The 13828-nt window shown below is 42.4% G+C and overlaps 1 protein-coding gene across 7 annotated transcripts in view; it reads right to left on the bottom strand.

Annotated features, from left to right (window-relative positions):
* PTPN3 (protein tyrosine phosphatase non-receptor type 3) overlaps nucleotides 1–13828 on the bottom strand; it is a 199818-nt gene that overhangs the window by 125899 nt on the left and 60091 nt on the right. Inside the window, exon 1 of one of the 7 annotated variants that reach the window (XM_030012300.1) lies at nucleotides 7684–7901. The exons of 5 other annotated variants lie outside the window; for them this stretch is intronic. The gene's annotated coding sequence lies outside the window, so the exon portion shown is untranslated. Of the gene's footprint in view, nucleotides 1–7142; nucleotides 7306–7683; nucleotides 7902–13828 lie in introns of those variants that run through there. One more of the 7 variants, XM_030012299.1, reaches the window with a different exon arrangement.

Genomic DNA, 13828 nt, shown 5'->3' with positions numbered 1-13828 from the left:
TTTTATCTTCTTAAAGCCTTCTGATAATTAACAAAATCCATTGGCACACTGGACCCAAAAATAAGAAGCCAGGGACGTGAAAAAAGTTTGAACTATACCATAACTATGGAGTTAATCCACACTGCAGGCCAGGATGTTAGCCAAATTTTTTAAATGAGTTTCCAAGGTGCTTTAATAAATCTTTACTGAGATATATATATAGATAGATATATATATACACACACATGACTTGAAGTACGTGGCAAAAATAGAAATTGTCCCATCCTATAACAACCACTGAAAGCCAGTCGGGGCAACCTGTGCTCACTAGGTTGCTCAAAACCACCTTTCTTTCCTATAGTAAACATGGACTAAGACATTCTGAAAGAATATGAAGATAAGGCAAGCTGTACTTTAGCATGTGCTAGCTGATCTTCACGTTGACCAAAGTACAACCTGCTTTATCTACAGACTAGAGATCTTTAATGTGTTATTTAGAACATTAGCAACACTTTCAAGAAGTTACCCGCTTCCAGACAAACCACTAGCATTGAAGCAACCACAGCAATCAAAAAATCCTTGCATGTGCTTAACTTCAGGTACATGTCCAAGTTTACCTACAACCAAAAGCTGTGCCTCTACCTGTACCATTGTAGTTCAAGAAGTGCAGTCCTTTCCCATCTAGGTAAGAATATGAAAAAAACAGACAATTGCAAAAATTATGAAAAGCATTTTACACTGACTCAGATGTAGAAATAGAAGCCAACTGCACATATACATCCAATACCTGGGATAAAAATAAGCAGCTTTAAAAAAAAACCTGCCAAAACTCAGTGAAAGAGCAGAGACCAGACCTCTGCATACCCAGGGTCAATCCCTGGGAGATGCCCCATGTTGAACAACAGGATCCATATTCACACAACTGTAGGCAAAACAACACAAGAACAACACTACAGTACAAAAGCCCACGCGTATACAAGTCACAGCTCAGGCTCCCAGCTTTGATTCATAAAATGCGTCACTCCACAGAGCGTAACTGTATCACATAACTTGCTAGGGAAATAGCCATGGTTACTCACCACAGTTTGGTGTTATGAACCGCTTGCTCTCCATAACACTACATACACCAGATTAAAATCTGTCTGGGGGTGGAGGGAGAGGACAGCGGGAAATCAATGAACAAGATGTCAAATCGTAACTACTTTCGTACTTTAAAGTGCAAACAAAACAGCGTTTGACTTAGTAGTGAAATACTTCACTGGTGATTTCAGTTGCTTACAACTGCTCTTTTTCCAAAGCTATTTTTTAAAGTCTTGTTTAGGTTAAAAAAAAACCCAACTGGTTAATAGTGTAACTAATAAATTACTTAAAAAGAAAAGGAGCTTTTTCTTCTTACAATACAAAAAATGAAAAGGTAGCTTTACTGTGTGCACATGCCATGTTTTACTTGTTATTTAAAACATATTGTTGAGGCATCCAGCCTTGGTTAGTACTACTGGCATCTGTCAGAATTACTAAAATTAAAGCTGCTACCAAACCATTGTAACCGCATTTGCCAGCTACAAAGGTTGAAGCATTTTATTTCACACCAATTTTACCATTTCTTCTCTTTCAGAAAATAAAAAAAGTGAAGAACACTTTCGTATTGTCCACCTTGCCATTTCAGAAATGAAACCTTTTAGCTTGTTTGAAAGGTTATGGGAACTTAAAGGAAAAGTACGTAATTAGTTTCATATTACATTACAATGGAAGAGCAAAGTAGAGTTAGAATCACTTTCCGTACATCCAGTTTTCTTCTTCTTGCAGAGAACTTGAAAATATATTGTTTTCACCTCAAATGATAAAAAACCTCTCCAACCCGTTGTAAAACATTACCACCCACTCTGATAACACACATATACAGGTTTGAATTAAGGACTGGCTTTTGCTTCCATTTTTCATTAATTTCTATGAGCAGCATCACTAAACTTTAGTGGGGAAGTTCTAAAAAGAAAAACAAGAGATTCCTACGACTGGTATGTTACTGCCTTAATACTGCACAGTATTGATTAAGAATAATTATCTAACCAGCTCAGAGTACACAAGCCACTAGGTTGAATTAGGAAGATAAAAGCTGGTTCTTGATAAAGATGATAGAAAGTAGGTGGCCGTGACAAGGGTTACTACGTTACCTCTTGAAACATACTGATCTGGTCAATACAAGCAAGCATGCAACATACTACTTTGGCTGTATTTCTACTTTGTGATGCAAGGAAAAGTATCTGTTTCACTTTTGGCGACACACCACCTTTCAAAGAGCCCCAAATTCCTTCTGCTAGAAAAGGGATTATAATCACTTAGCTTGAACAGCTCCTTTCAATTTCAGATTCTGAAAAACACGGTTTCCTCGGCAGGGCTTTTAGTCATACTTCAAAGTTTGGGACACTCTCTCTCTCTCTCCCCCCAACATACGTTGCTGTAAGTGTTTGTATGAAACCTAAACTTGCCAAGAGAGGGAACTGATGAAATTACAGCCAATATGGCAGATTAATTTACGCCTGTACCATGTGCAAGCTTCACTGTTTCTTGTCACGTCCGCGTTGTCTGTAAAACGGCATTACTTATCTACTATTCTTTAATCTTCATATCCAAGAGAGATTTGCAGAAGTTTAACAGGGGGAAGCTAGTCACAGAAATCAACCAGATTAGCCCAGTCCTAATGATCTTCATTTCAAACAGATGCAATTAGGATAATGTGCTGGCTTCGGACTAAGGGCCCTACAGCCTGCAGAGATCTACCACATCCCTTATGCAGTAATACGCTCTCCTGTTAAATCAACGGTGAGGCTTCTTGGACAGAAGAACTGCATTTATTAAAAGGAGAGGTGGTGTTATTCAATGAAGACGCATGCTGAGATGACATAGCAAGGCCACGTGAGAAGGCACTCATACTGTGGAAGTGTGCCAGCCAAAGCTGGAGGAACTCTCAGAACAGTGAAAAGGCAGATACATTTCTGCCTGAACCTTTTCCAAATTTTCCTGGAAACCGATTTAAAAATACCTCACATCTTATTGAGGAGTGCCAGATGGAGAATCTGTATTCCAAACGTATGCCCAGCGCCCAGATTTTGCTTGGACTTCTCCAACTTGCAAGCCAAGAGCACACGGGACTCACCAGATGAGCAACAGTACAGCAGTGCACCAAGCATCTCTGAGGTTGTGAAGTTTCTCTTGAATCTTCCTGGCCCAGCAGATGGGAACCCTTTCTTTCCATTACTCATGTGCAACATTTAGAAATCTAAAACATAAAATCTAGCAGTTAGGCATGACCAGTTGTTTCGGCACAGTTCAAGTGACTGAATTATGTAAGGAAGTATCAGAATTTTCCTTAGGGAGAAGGCTCTTCAAGATTTTGAATGCAGTTTGCCAACAGGAGGAAAAATTAAGACCAAAAAAAGCTTTATAAAAGTAAGCTATTGGAGAATGTTTTCTATAGTATTTGATTTCCTAGCCTTTCATGAAGTATTTTCTGTGCAGGGATATGAAAAGAAGAAAGAAAAGGAATACAAAGTCCTATACAGGACACCCGAGTAAGTTTCATATTACAATGCTAATAATAGAAGTAAGAACCCAGTAAGGTTCAGTACATGCTGATATGAAGGCAACGGTATCTTAGGATATGGGGAGATTAGAATAAATTATCTCAAGGTAAGTCAGGATGGAACTTGCAGCACATCTGTTACTCCACTCCAACTGCCTCTGCGCCTGCTCTTTCCCCTCAGTAAACACCCCGACAGAAGAATAACTTACCTCCCATTAATTCACACTTGTCATGAGGTAAGACCGTACACACCTTCTGATTTTTAGGCCTTGATAACAAGAAAACACTACAGCTCATGAAAAGCATCCAACTCCAAAACAAAAATGCAGGCAGAGTGTTTCTGGCTGATACTGACACTTCCACGTAGCCTGGACTAAGTTGCCTAAACCCTGCCTTTCCTGTGGGCTTAAGAGACAACCCCAGTTCAGAATTGCCTGTTGATTGATTTAAGTAGCTTCCTACTCAAGTGAAAGCCATCCCATGTTCTAGCCCAAGGTATCCAATGCTCCCATCAGGGGCTGAAATGTCAGAGCTATGGATTCTCACCACCAGCCAGACACCTGCAAGCCGAATGTACTAGTGTTCATCAACATTGTGCCAATCCCCCTTGTTGACTAACCCCGTGCATTTAACACCATAGAACAAGATATACATTGCACTGCTACACAAAGGTAGCCAGAAGATAAGAGAAACCAACACTACAAGCTAACATCAACTAATATGAGGAGGACTTAAAAGAAATAATTTTTGCCTCATATACTCAAAGCTGTAGTTTTGGGAAAACAGCTGGAAAATGTTGTTCTCTCGCTTTTCCACTTTAGTGCAAACTTTTCAGTAGATGACCACACGCTGTTGCCTCTGACAGCAACCAGTTCTCAACTTCATGGTTATAAAGCTTACAGAATTGTTTCTCATTCAAAAAAAACCACACCACAAGGTTCCTACAAAACTTACAATGCACATTTACCGTATTTAAAATAATATGGTTGTCAACAGCAGTCCTCATCACCATTAACTTTCAGTTTACTTTTAACTGCTCGATTTGTAGTGAACAAACAGCCCTATGTATAGATGCCAGCACGACAAATACTATTTGTGAACACACAAAGTAACAAAATAGAAGAACTGCTCACTGTTCCTGCATTTAGTCCACCCTGGAGAATTTAACGTGACTTCTGTACACAACACTTTCGGTGTCATGCCTACGTAAGGTTACTCTTTTAGCATCTGTGTAAAGCTACCATTTACTCATCAGTACGAAAAGTACTAAGTCACAGCTTAGAAGTGTATGGACAACTGTCTCTACTATAATACTGACTATTAAAAAAACCCACTCAAGAGCTTTAGAAATTAGTTGCTATTTTAGACCACTGGACTGGATGAAAACAAGATTTATCACGTGACAAGCCATGAATGTATGCAAGAAGGTGATGTTACTACCACACTAGCTTTTTCATTATCATCTTCTGCATTAAGCGTATTACACCAATAAAACAAATTGATAAATTACAAAGCAATTATAGAGCTTTCTGGATATGCTATTAAATTACAAAGTTGACTTAACTATAGTCTTATTACAGTCTTAGTTTGTACTAAAAGTATTTTGGAGGCATAGGGGTAAAAAGTTAAGTACTGTGCAGTACAACATGTTACTGTGATATTACCCAAAATTTCTGTCCTGAAATCATGAACTAACTGTCCCTGTCTTAGAAGTGATAATGGACACATAAGAAATGCTTATTAAATCTCAGAGAGATATGACAAGTGTTACGAGTTTTTCCAGGAATCTACTGCCAGCAATATTAGAGTGTTTAATGAAACAAAATCAATCTTATCAACACAAGCTGGTTCTTCAAATGAGCTGTTCTGTTAAGTGTACTTAGAAATATGTGGAATATTACATTTTTTCTTATGAATGAAAAACCAAAGATGTATTAGACATTTGTCACCAACCCATCAATATTTTTTTGCCACAAGATAGTGCCAGAGAATGTCAGCATCATAAAAATTTAGTATTTGTATTTCGTTAGCAAGTTTTTCTGGGTATGGTAATTAAACAGACCTTTCTTCCCCATATCCCTGCTTGTTAACGGTTTACTTTATGATCAAAACTGCCCAGGTAATGGGGACAATTTGTTTCTTCTACAGAGTAGTTTCAGATAAACTACAAAAAAAAAAAAAAGTGAAAAAGCAACTCCCTTCCAAAGCTAAGTAAGTATTCCACACATCTAAATTCACTTTTTATGAATAACTTTTCTATGCAATACTCTGCAGAATTAGTACTTCAGTAATATATATATTTCTACCAAAAAGACAGTTTTGGATGATCAAAGTAGCAGTACCGGTATTTAATATTATCAAAGTACTGATTTGTTCAGATTTCTATTACATAGGTATTAGAGCAGTAGCAATTTGTCCAACAAGCTGTACAGCCACGAGGGAAGTAACCACCCTAGCAGGGAAAACCAAAAAAACCCTGTATCTTCGAAAGAGAGAAAAGCAACAGAAGGAGAGGCTGACTAACTACTTCAGATAATCTCAGTAAAGAGAGGAAATGAGAAATGCTGCAAGATGAACGGGAATTTTTTATTAAAAGAAATACCATCTTCTACTGCCATTGCATGTTTCACCAACAAGGTAACTTGGTTTCACACTTCATATATATATATATATGTTAGATATATTATGGGTATAGATATGGATAAATTATGTATTGGAGATTTTTCTATCCGTAAGTCGGCACCCGAAATGCTGAAAGTAACCACTGTAGAGACCCGGCAGCCTTCGAGGTGAGCTACCTCCCGACCCATACAGTACCACAGACCGCTTATCTCCGGGCTTTCAGTTCTGAGCCCTTGGCAGACCCGTGCCGAGCAGCCGTCCGTCCGTCTGTCTGTCCGTCCGTCCGTCCGGGCAGGGGCACGGGCGCTCCTCTCCTAACCCCCCCCCAGGGCACCCGGCGCTCGGACGGGCTCCAAAAAAAAAAAAAAAAAAAAAAAAACCAACAACAAACTCTTCGGCGAGCTGCTCCGCCGACGTTTTGGGGGAAGAAAAGGTCGGATGAGGGAAGGAACCAAACCAGCTCTATAGCAGGAGACAGCAAAGGCAAGCGCAGGAGCGAGCGGCGACGGGACCGGACCGGACCTTCTCCGGCGTCCCGTTCCGTTCCCCCCCGGGGACCCGGCGGTGCCCACCTGCCCGGCCGGCGGGCCGCACCGCCCTCACCCCCCCGCTGAAAACACGAGGCGCGGAGCGGGGAACAGAACACGGAGGGACCCCGCGGCACGGCACGCTACAAGCTGACAGCCAGCCCGGCACCGCCGCTCACCTTCCCGCTCGCTTTTCCCTCCCCTCACCCCCGCTCCAGCTCCACCGGGACCAGCCCTCGCCCCCGCCGCTCTCCCGCGGGGCCAGCCGCCCGCCCGGCCACTCCACCGGCCGAGGAGGAGGAGGAAAGCGCAGAGGCAGCCCCGGCGGCGGCGGCACCACCGCCTCCCAGAGGCGCCCCGGCGGCGCCAACTTTCCCCTCAGCCCGGTTTCCACCGCCCCTCACCGCTCCCGCCGACGCCGCCCCGCCCGGTACCTGCCGCGCTGCCGCCGCCGCCGCCGTCCGGCTCCCCCCGGGGGCGCAGAAGGCCGTTAAGGCCGTTACGGCCGTTGCGGCCGCCGCCGCCGCCGCGCGGGCTGAGGCGAGCAGGTGCGGAGCGCGGCACCACGGAACCGACCCCGCCGCTCCCGCCGCCGCCGCCGGCTCCTGCGCCTGGGCTGGGCGGGGCGGGGAGGAGAGCCCCTGTTAGCCCGCGCCCGCCCCCTAGCGGAGCCACAGGCCGGGCCCCCCCCCCCCGCAACTCCCCGCCTCGGCTTCACTCGGATGCCTTCGGCACTTTCCGGAAGGGGGAATGGGAGAGGCGGGGTGGGGTGAAGGGAGTGGAGTCACCCCGGGGGGGTGGGCTGTTCCCCTCCCCTCGCGGCGCATGCGCCCTAGCGGCGGCTTTCTGGTGGGCACCTGTCTCCACACGGCGGCCGCCATGGCGGGCCCGGGCCTGGGCCCGGTCGCTCCCGGGTTCCTCCGCCAGCGGGAGGGGAGAGACGGAGCTTCCCTGCCTGCGGCGTGCGGGCCGTACCTCCTGGCTGCGGGGCACGTAGAAGTCCTAAGGCGCGGCTTCAGAGGTTGGCATGAGATCGGGCAGGGCCCGCCTCAAGCCGCTTGAGGCCCAGGCCCCGCTGGCAGACTCTGAGAGGAACCTGGTGTCCGCTCGCGTTAGCGCCCGGGTTAGTAACTAGGCAAACGCAGAGCCTGGCGAAGGTTCGTCAAAGAAAGCGCACCCCACCCGCTCGCTTCTGCTGAAGGGAGGAGGACGGGCCTGGCCGCCGGCGAGGCCAGGGGCTGAGGTCCCCAGAAGGCATGGGGAGGAGCGCCGGCCGTGCCTCCCGCTTTCTTCTCGCCTTCCTACTTCTTACAGGGCATGCAGCAGCACCGTGCGGAGGGACTAGCTCAGGTCTCGCAAGTGGTGTAACTGTGTCAGAGTAACTCTACACCCATGCTAATTAACTGAGCCTTTCAGCGGAGCTAATTAACTGAAGCAGAATACTTCAATGGCCAAGAAATCCGGTGGTATGTTTTCTCCAGTGGCAAAGACGGTTGAAGAAATTTCCAGATGCTTGTTCCTGCCCTTGTGGCACACTTGTGCTAATGCGACTGTAAATGAGATCAGTGAAACAGTCCAGGTTAAGGTGTACACAAAAACTCTCCAAAAACGTATGAAACCTGGATGCTATTTTCCTGATCTGTTTCAGCCCCTGTCGTCAGACATCTCCGTTAACACAAATGCAGGGGTGGGAGCTGGGAGAGAGTGAACTGCTGTGCCAGAAGGTCCGTGCAAGAGACACAGATCCAGAGAAAACCGGAGACATGCCAGAGAAAAGTGTATCAGACTATTCTTTGACATGGCTATATTGTTTCAAATTCCAAAACTGCCCTTTCCAAACTTAATTTAGGGACCTCTGTGCTGCATTACATAGTATAAATATGCCTGCAGTGGAGATGTGGCTTTCCAAAATGCAACATGGCTCTTGCAAGTTTGCCGTTCCTTGGTATGCCACTTTGCTGGCTAGTTTGAATGAAGTAATTCGAAGGTAGCAACTCCAGATGCAGTGAAAGCAGGAGAATGGGAGCCAGTTTGTGCATGTCTACTCAGTACTGCCTATCTAAATTCGAGTACTGGGAGAAGCGTAGCTGTATCACATGTTTTCCCACCAGGGACAATGCACACTGCTGCTCAGCATGGCTGATTCACAGGGTTTTTCAGATTTCCTGCAGATTCCTCTGGACAGTGCTGTCTTACACTCATGAACATGTTCACCTACCCTGAAGAGCAATTTGTTCAAAAGTCTTGACTGAGGAACCCATCTAATAATCTAATCCCTCTTCATTTATAAAAGGTGCATAGACTTAATCTTCCACACATTTAAATCCTAATGAAATATTCAAAGTAGATAGGCTTCATTCTAGTTAACTAGTTCTGAGACTCAAAGTGGGAATAAGTTAATTTGTTAACTCTGTAACATTCCTCCCAGAGTGTGAGAGTATTTAACTCTGAAATGATAGAGTTTGTAAAAAAGCACTGGCATTGCCATCCCGGATCAGCCCATTAGGTCAGTGTGTTTCCAACAGAATGTCTCCTACTTAATGGGTGAGGATGAGACCCCTCTAACACTTTGTGTGCCATGGAAGGAAGTTAAACTTCCTTTAAACCAATAGTCTGCATTTTCCAAACAGTCGAAGTACTTTGTAAGCAATAGTTATCACCTCTTCCTTTAGAGGTAATGCAGTAAAATGTGCTGCATAACAGATACATGAAGTTAACACATGGCCAAGGGCCAAGCTGCTGCTCCCTTTATTTAAATAAAGGTTACCGCATCTTGCCCTCCACATAGTCCCACGTAAGTCTATAGGAGCATTAATTTAGTGACATGATAGCCAATACATTCCAATTAATCATAGTCAGGGCCTGATGACTTTTAGAGATGAAATATGAGTGTATCAGGCATTTTATTTAGTTGTACAATTCCTATGTTTCCAGTAGGACCAAAGCTGTTCAGCGGACAACTCTTCCACTACAACATCAGAAATTATACTTTTGGACCTTGAAGGAAATACGTAATCCCAGTCTTCTCATACGTTAAAACTATTACCTGTTATATTAAGCGCTGTCAGTCATACCAGCAAAGAAGAGCCTCCCCCGCTGTGTTGACTGGGAGTTGTAGATTTAATGGGAACAAACAACAGCTTTCTATTACACACAACTACTTACAGCTCTGAAATTCTGTTCTTGGCAAGTGCTTTCCCAAATTCCTTGGTTGTATGGAAAGGCAGAGAATCCTATGCTTAAGAGCAGAGAAGGAGGAATGTAATAGCTGTGATTACCACACAGGATACCATAGGAGCGCTAGTGAATTTCTCCCACCAACAGATGATCTCTCCCACCAAATGTGATAACAGCTAATAACAAAATAGCAATGTTTCAAACACACTTCTGTATGTGAATGTTCCTACACAATACCTATTTGTTAAAAATGTGCTAAATTAGATATATATTAATTCATTACCTGTAAGTAATTTTCCTATCACACAATCAAAAATGTGGACAGAATACTAACTCCATGAAAATAACAGCCTGAAATTAAAAAGAAAAAACAACACTCCCCTCAAAAAAAACCCAAAAAACCCAAACCAAACAAACAAACAAAAAAAAACCAAAAAAAACCCCACCAAAACCCCCAAAAACCAAAACCCAAACAAAACCCAACCAACCAAACAAAAAGAATCAAAAACCAAACAAACAACAACAAAAACCCAGGAAAAAGGTTGTCTCTGTTAATTTCACCTTTTGTGGGAGAGGCATTATTATTTTCTGTAATTACGTAATACACTACTTTTTGCAGGGTTGTCTCCCATTCACTGCATGTCTCAACAGCTGCCTTCACTGCACATGTTAACACCTACAAATTGGATGGCTACTCTCATCCTGTTGAGTACCCAGATGAAGACACCTAGGACACAGTTTTTCAACTCTCAGTTCCTGCGTGTGTTTATTCACATGTCTGAGCACTTCTTTAAATAAAAAAAAATCACAGCCTGAACCTCCATTCAGTTTACACAGAAAAGGAAAGCACTCGGTTGCTGCTCAGAGGGAAGAAGTCCTGCTAGAGTCACTTCCTCAGTATCACCCAGAAGTACTGTTGCAGTAGCAAACGTCTCTGATAGCAGTTTGCACAGCTACCTAGCCAGGAATCAAGTACTGATTAAAACTATGTAAGGAAAAAAGTTGCAGGTAGTGTTACTTTTAATATAGATAAGTTCTCCAGTTAGATTAACTTGTAGTGATACGAGGAAAAGTGTAGCACTGTAAAAAGTTGAGGGAGAATAGAGAGCTGCTTATTTGAGCAGCATAGCCAGCTTGCTCATGAAACCACAGTTTAATTCCACAGCTTAGACCAGTTTTCTTTTCTCAGCGTTAGTAGCCAGGGAAAGATTAACAGGAAGAAGTCCCGATCACTGCTGGGCTGTGACTTAATGGAGGTAAAGCACAGAGCATGTTTTAAGAGAGGTATAAAATGATTCTGTTACACTTAGTATCCAGTTTTGGACAACCTAGAGGAAAGAAGTATGAATAACTGATTCAGCAAACAAGTCTAATGGGGAAAAGTTAAAGATTTGGACAGGCTAGGGATAAGCACAAGACAACAAGACAACTGTCTTCAGTCATGTACAATGTCCCCTGTGGCTGGGATGAAGTGCAAGCAGCTTCATTCAAAGCAAAGATTACAATAACATGTTAGAACAAATCTTTCCAGATATAAACCAAACTACCTAGGTGAATGGCAGAACCTCTTTCACTGCATGTTTTAAGTGTAGCTGAAGTAAATATCCTGTATCTAGGGATTGATCCCTTATTAGAGAAGGGTAAAGAAAAAGACTTCCTGAGGCCTCCATCAATCCATGTCTGTAGTCTGTATGACCTGTGGAGGGTAAATGCTTTAGGCTTGTGTTGTCAAGACCAGCAAGCCTCTACTGAGTAAATATACATATGTGGTAAATATACATGTGTGTGTGTATATATATATATGTGCACACACACAGATTTTCAGAAGTTAATCAGCCAAATTTAAGAGGAATTCCTTCAGGTGAGCAAAAGACTCCTTGCTGTCAAAATCACGGACATGCTAAAGCTTCTCAATAGATAGTTACAAAGAGGGGAGGTTGTGCGTTTGTTGTTAGTTAACAATTCTTTATCCTAACTCTTCTTCCTGAAAAGGCTAAATCATGCTTAAACTCAGTTCAGCTTGAGACAGAAGCTCATGATGGGAAACTTCACCCCAAATAATTAAATTCTGGCACAGTTGTAACTGAAACTGGACCTTTATAAGGAAAATGTTTGGCAATCTGAGCTGTAGATGTTGTGGTCACTCTGCCTTATAGATAGATCCGCATATGTGTGCACAGAATAAGTTTCACTCCTCTTCCAGAGGCACTAAAGTTCTAACAACCATCCTTATCTCAAGTTCATGAGATATATTTTGAAGTCTCAGTCTTTTAAAAACATAAACCAACAGTGAACTTTCCAAAAAACCCTAAGTGGCTTAAAGTATGTTCACACTATCACGAAACGCTGGTTTAAGTGGCTACAGGCTGGGAGCGTACACACAGGCAGTGAATGTTGCTCAGCAGTTAGACAGTAACTTGTCTGGCCAAAGTAATTTATGTGCTTGCACAGTCTTCGTGGATGTTATCGTCCTCCCACACTTTGGCTGAGAATGTCAAAAGTGCCTACATTTACTTATAAGCACGTATGAAGTAAATCATGTTACGTGCTGATTCGTGATATATGCATCATGAAACATTGGTTAAACAGTGGAAGGGTACATGAAAAAATTGACACTGGGCATGTACCTACAATGTTGCTCTTAGTCCTAAACAGTGAAAATGTACCAGACTGTAAAAACGTATTTCTAAGGGAAACTGTGAAAGTACAATCAACTCAAGCATTTAAACTCAGGCAGAACATTGTAGATTAAAATGTGTTGCTGGGAAATTAATCTGTGTGTACACACATAGAAAATTAAGTAATCATTTTTATCTCTACTTCGATTATCTGATCAGTAGTATGGTGAATATGTATTTACATGAATATTGGCCTTTCTGTCACTGACAAATATGCATCTCAAATTATCTTTTTGGCTTGGTCTCCCTTTACTCCTCCTTATGGCCACTCAATGATTTCCTCTTATCAGCAATATATAATTATTGTAAATTATGAGAGAGGGAGACATATTGTTATAACTCACATATTTTTCTTGCATTCACATATAACAGTATTTCCCTACTTCAGGATATATCTTTTTGAACCTAAAAAAATACCATTCATAGGAAAGAAGTGTCAAATAATTTTTGCTTTGTCTAAAATTTGAAAATGTTTTACATTTAGCAATTAACAATGAAAAGCATATTTAAATGGATCTTATTTAGATGAACCCAGTATATATATTTAATACAGCTGCACAAGAGAAACAACGTGGCACTATGCTAATTTTCTGTAAAACATATTTTGTTTCTTTCAAAATTACCACTCCCTAAAGTGTAACAGGAGCCCATTTTAGGTTCTGTGTCATTTGAATTTGAGATGGAACATTGAAGAAAGCTGCTTTAATTGAAGCTTGAAAGATATGGAATTGAGCCTTCAGGGAGTGTTGGGCACTTTTCTTGTCATTCTGGTTGATTGATTTGCATTATGTAGGTGGGGAATGTTGTTGATCAGGCTGTCCATTTTAATTTTGTACTGGTTGTGTCAGCTTTAAAGTGAAGTACGAGCTCAGCTTTAAAGTGAGGGGAGAGCATATAAGCTATAGAACAGACACCGCGCTGCAGGCCAAAATAAGTAAAATAGCACCATTTACACTCTTTTGAAAAGTATGATATTTAAGTCAACTTAGAATATCATATGCTGCAATACATTATCATTAGTGTCCTGTATTGCATAAGCGCCTTCTCTTTTTTGGTGTTCTGATTCACATGTATATGAACAAGCTGGAAGAAAAGTCTTTAAACTTAACACGTCACTTTCCTGGTTCCTTGGGAAATACTGCTCTGAATTTAGCAGACAACTAACAAGACTTAATGATGACACTTGTTATGTCCCCTAAAGGAAAAAAAAAACCCAAAGCTTTTTTTCTTGTTCTGATTTACATTGCAATGTATGCCAAACCTAA

This window comes from Aquila chrysaetos, chromosome 4, assembly GCF_900496995.4.
Source record: "Aquila chrysaetos chrysaetos chromosome 4, bAquChr1.4, whole genome shotgun sequence".
In the NCBI taxonomy this organism is placed as follows: Eukaryota; Metazoa; Chordata; class Aves; order Accipitriformes; family Accipitridae; genus Aquila; species Aquila chrysaetos.
Note: the sequence above shows the minus strand (reverse complement) of the source record. Positions and strands in the feature narration are given on the sequence as shown.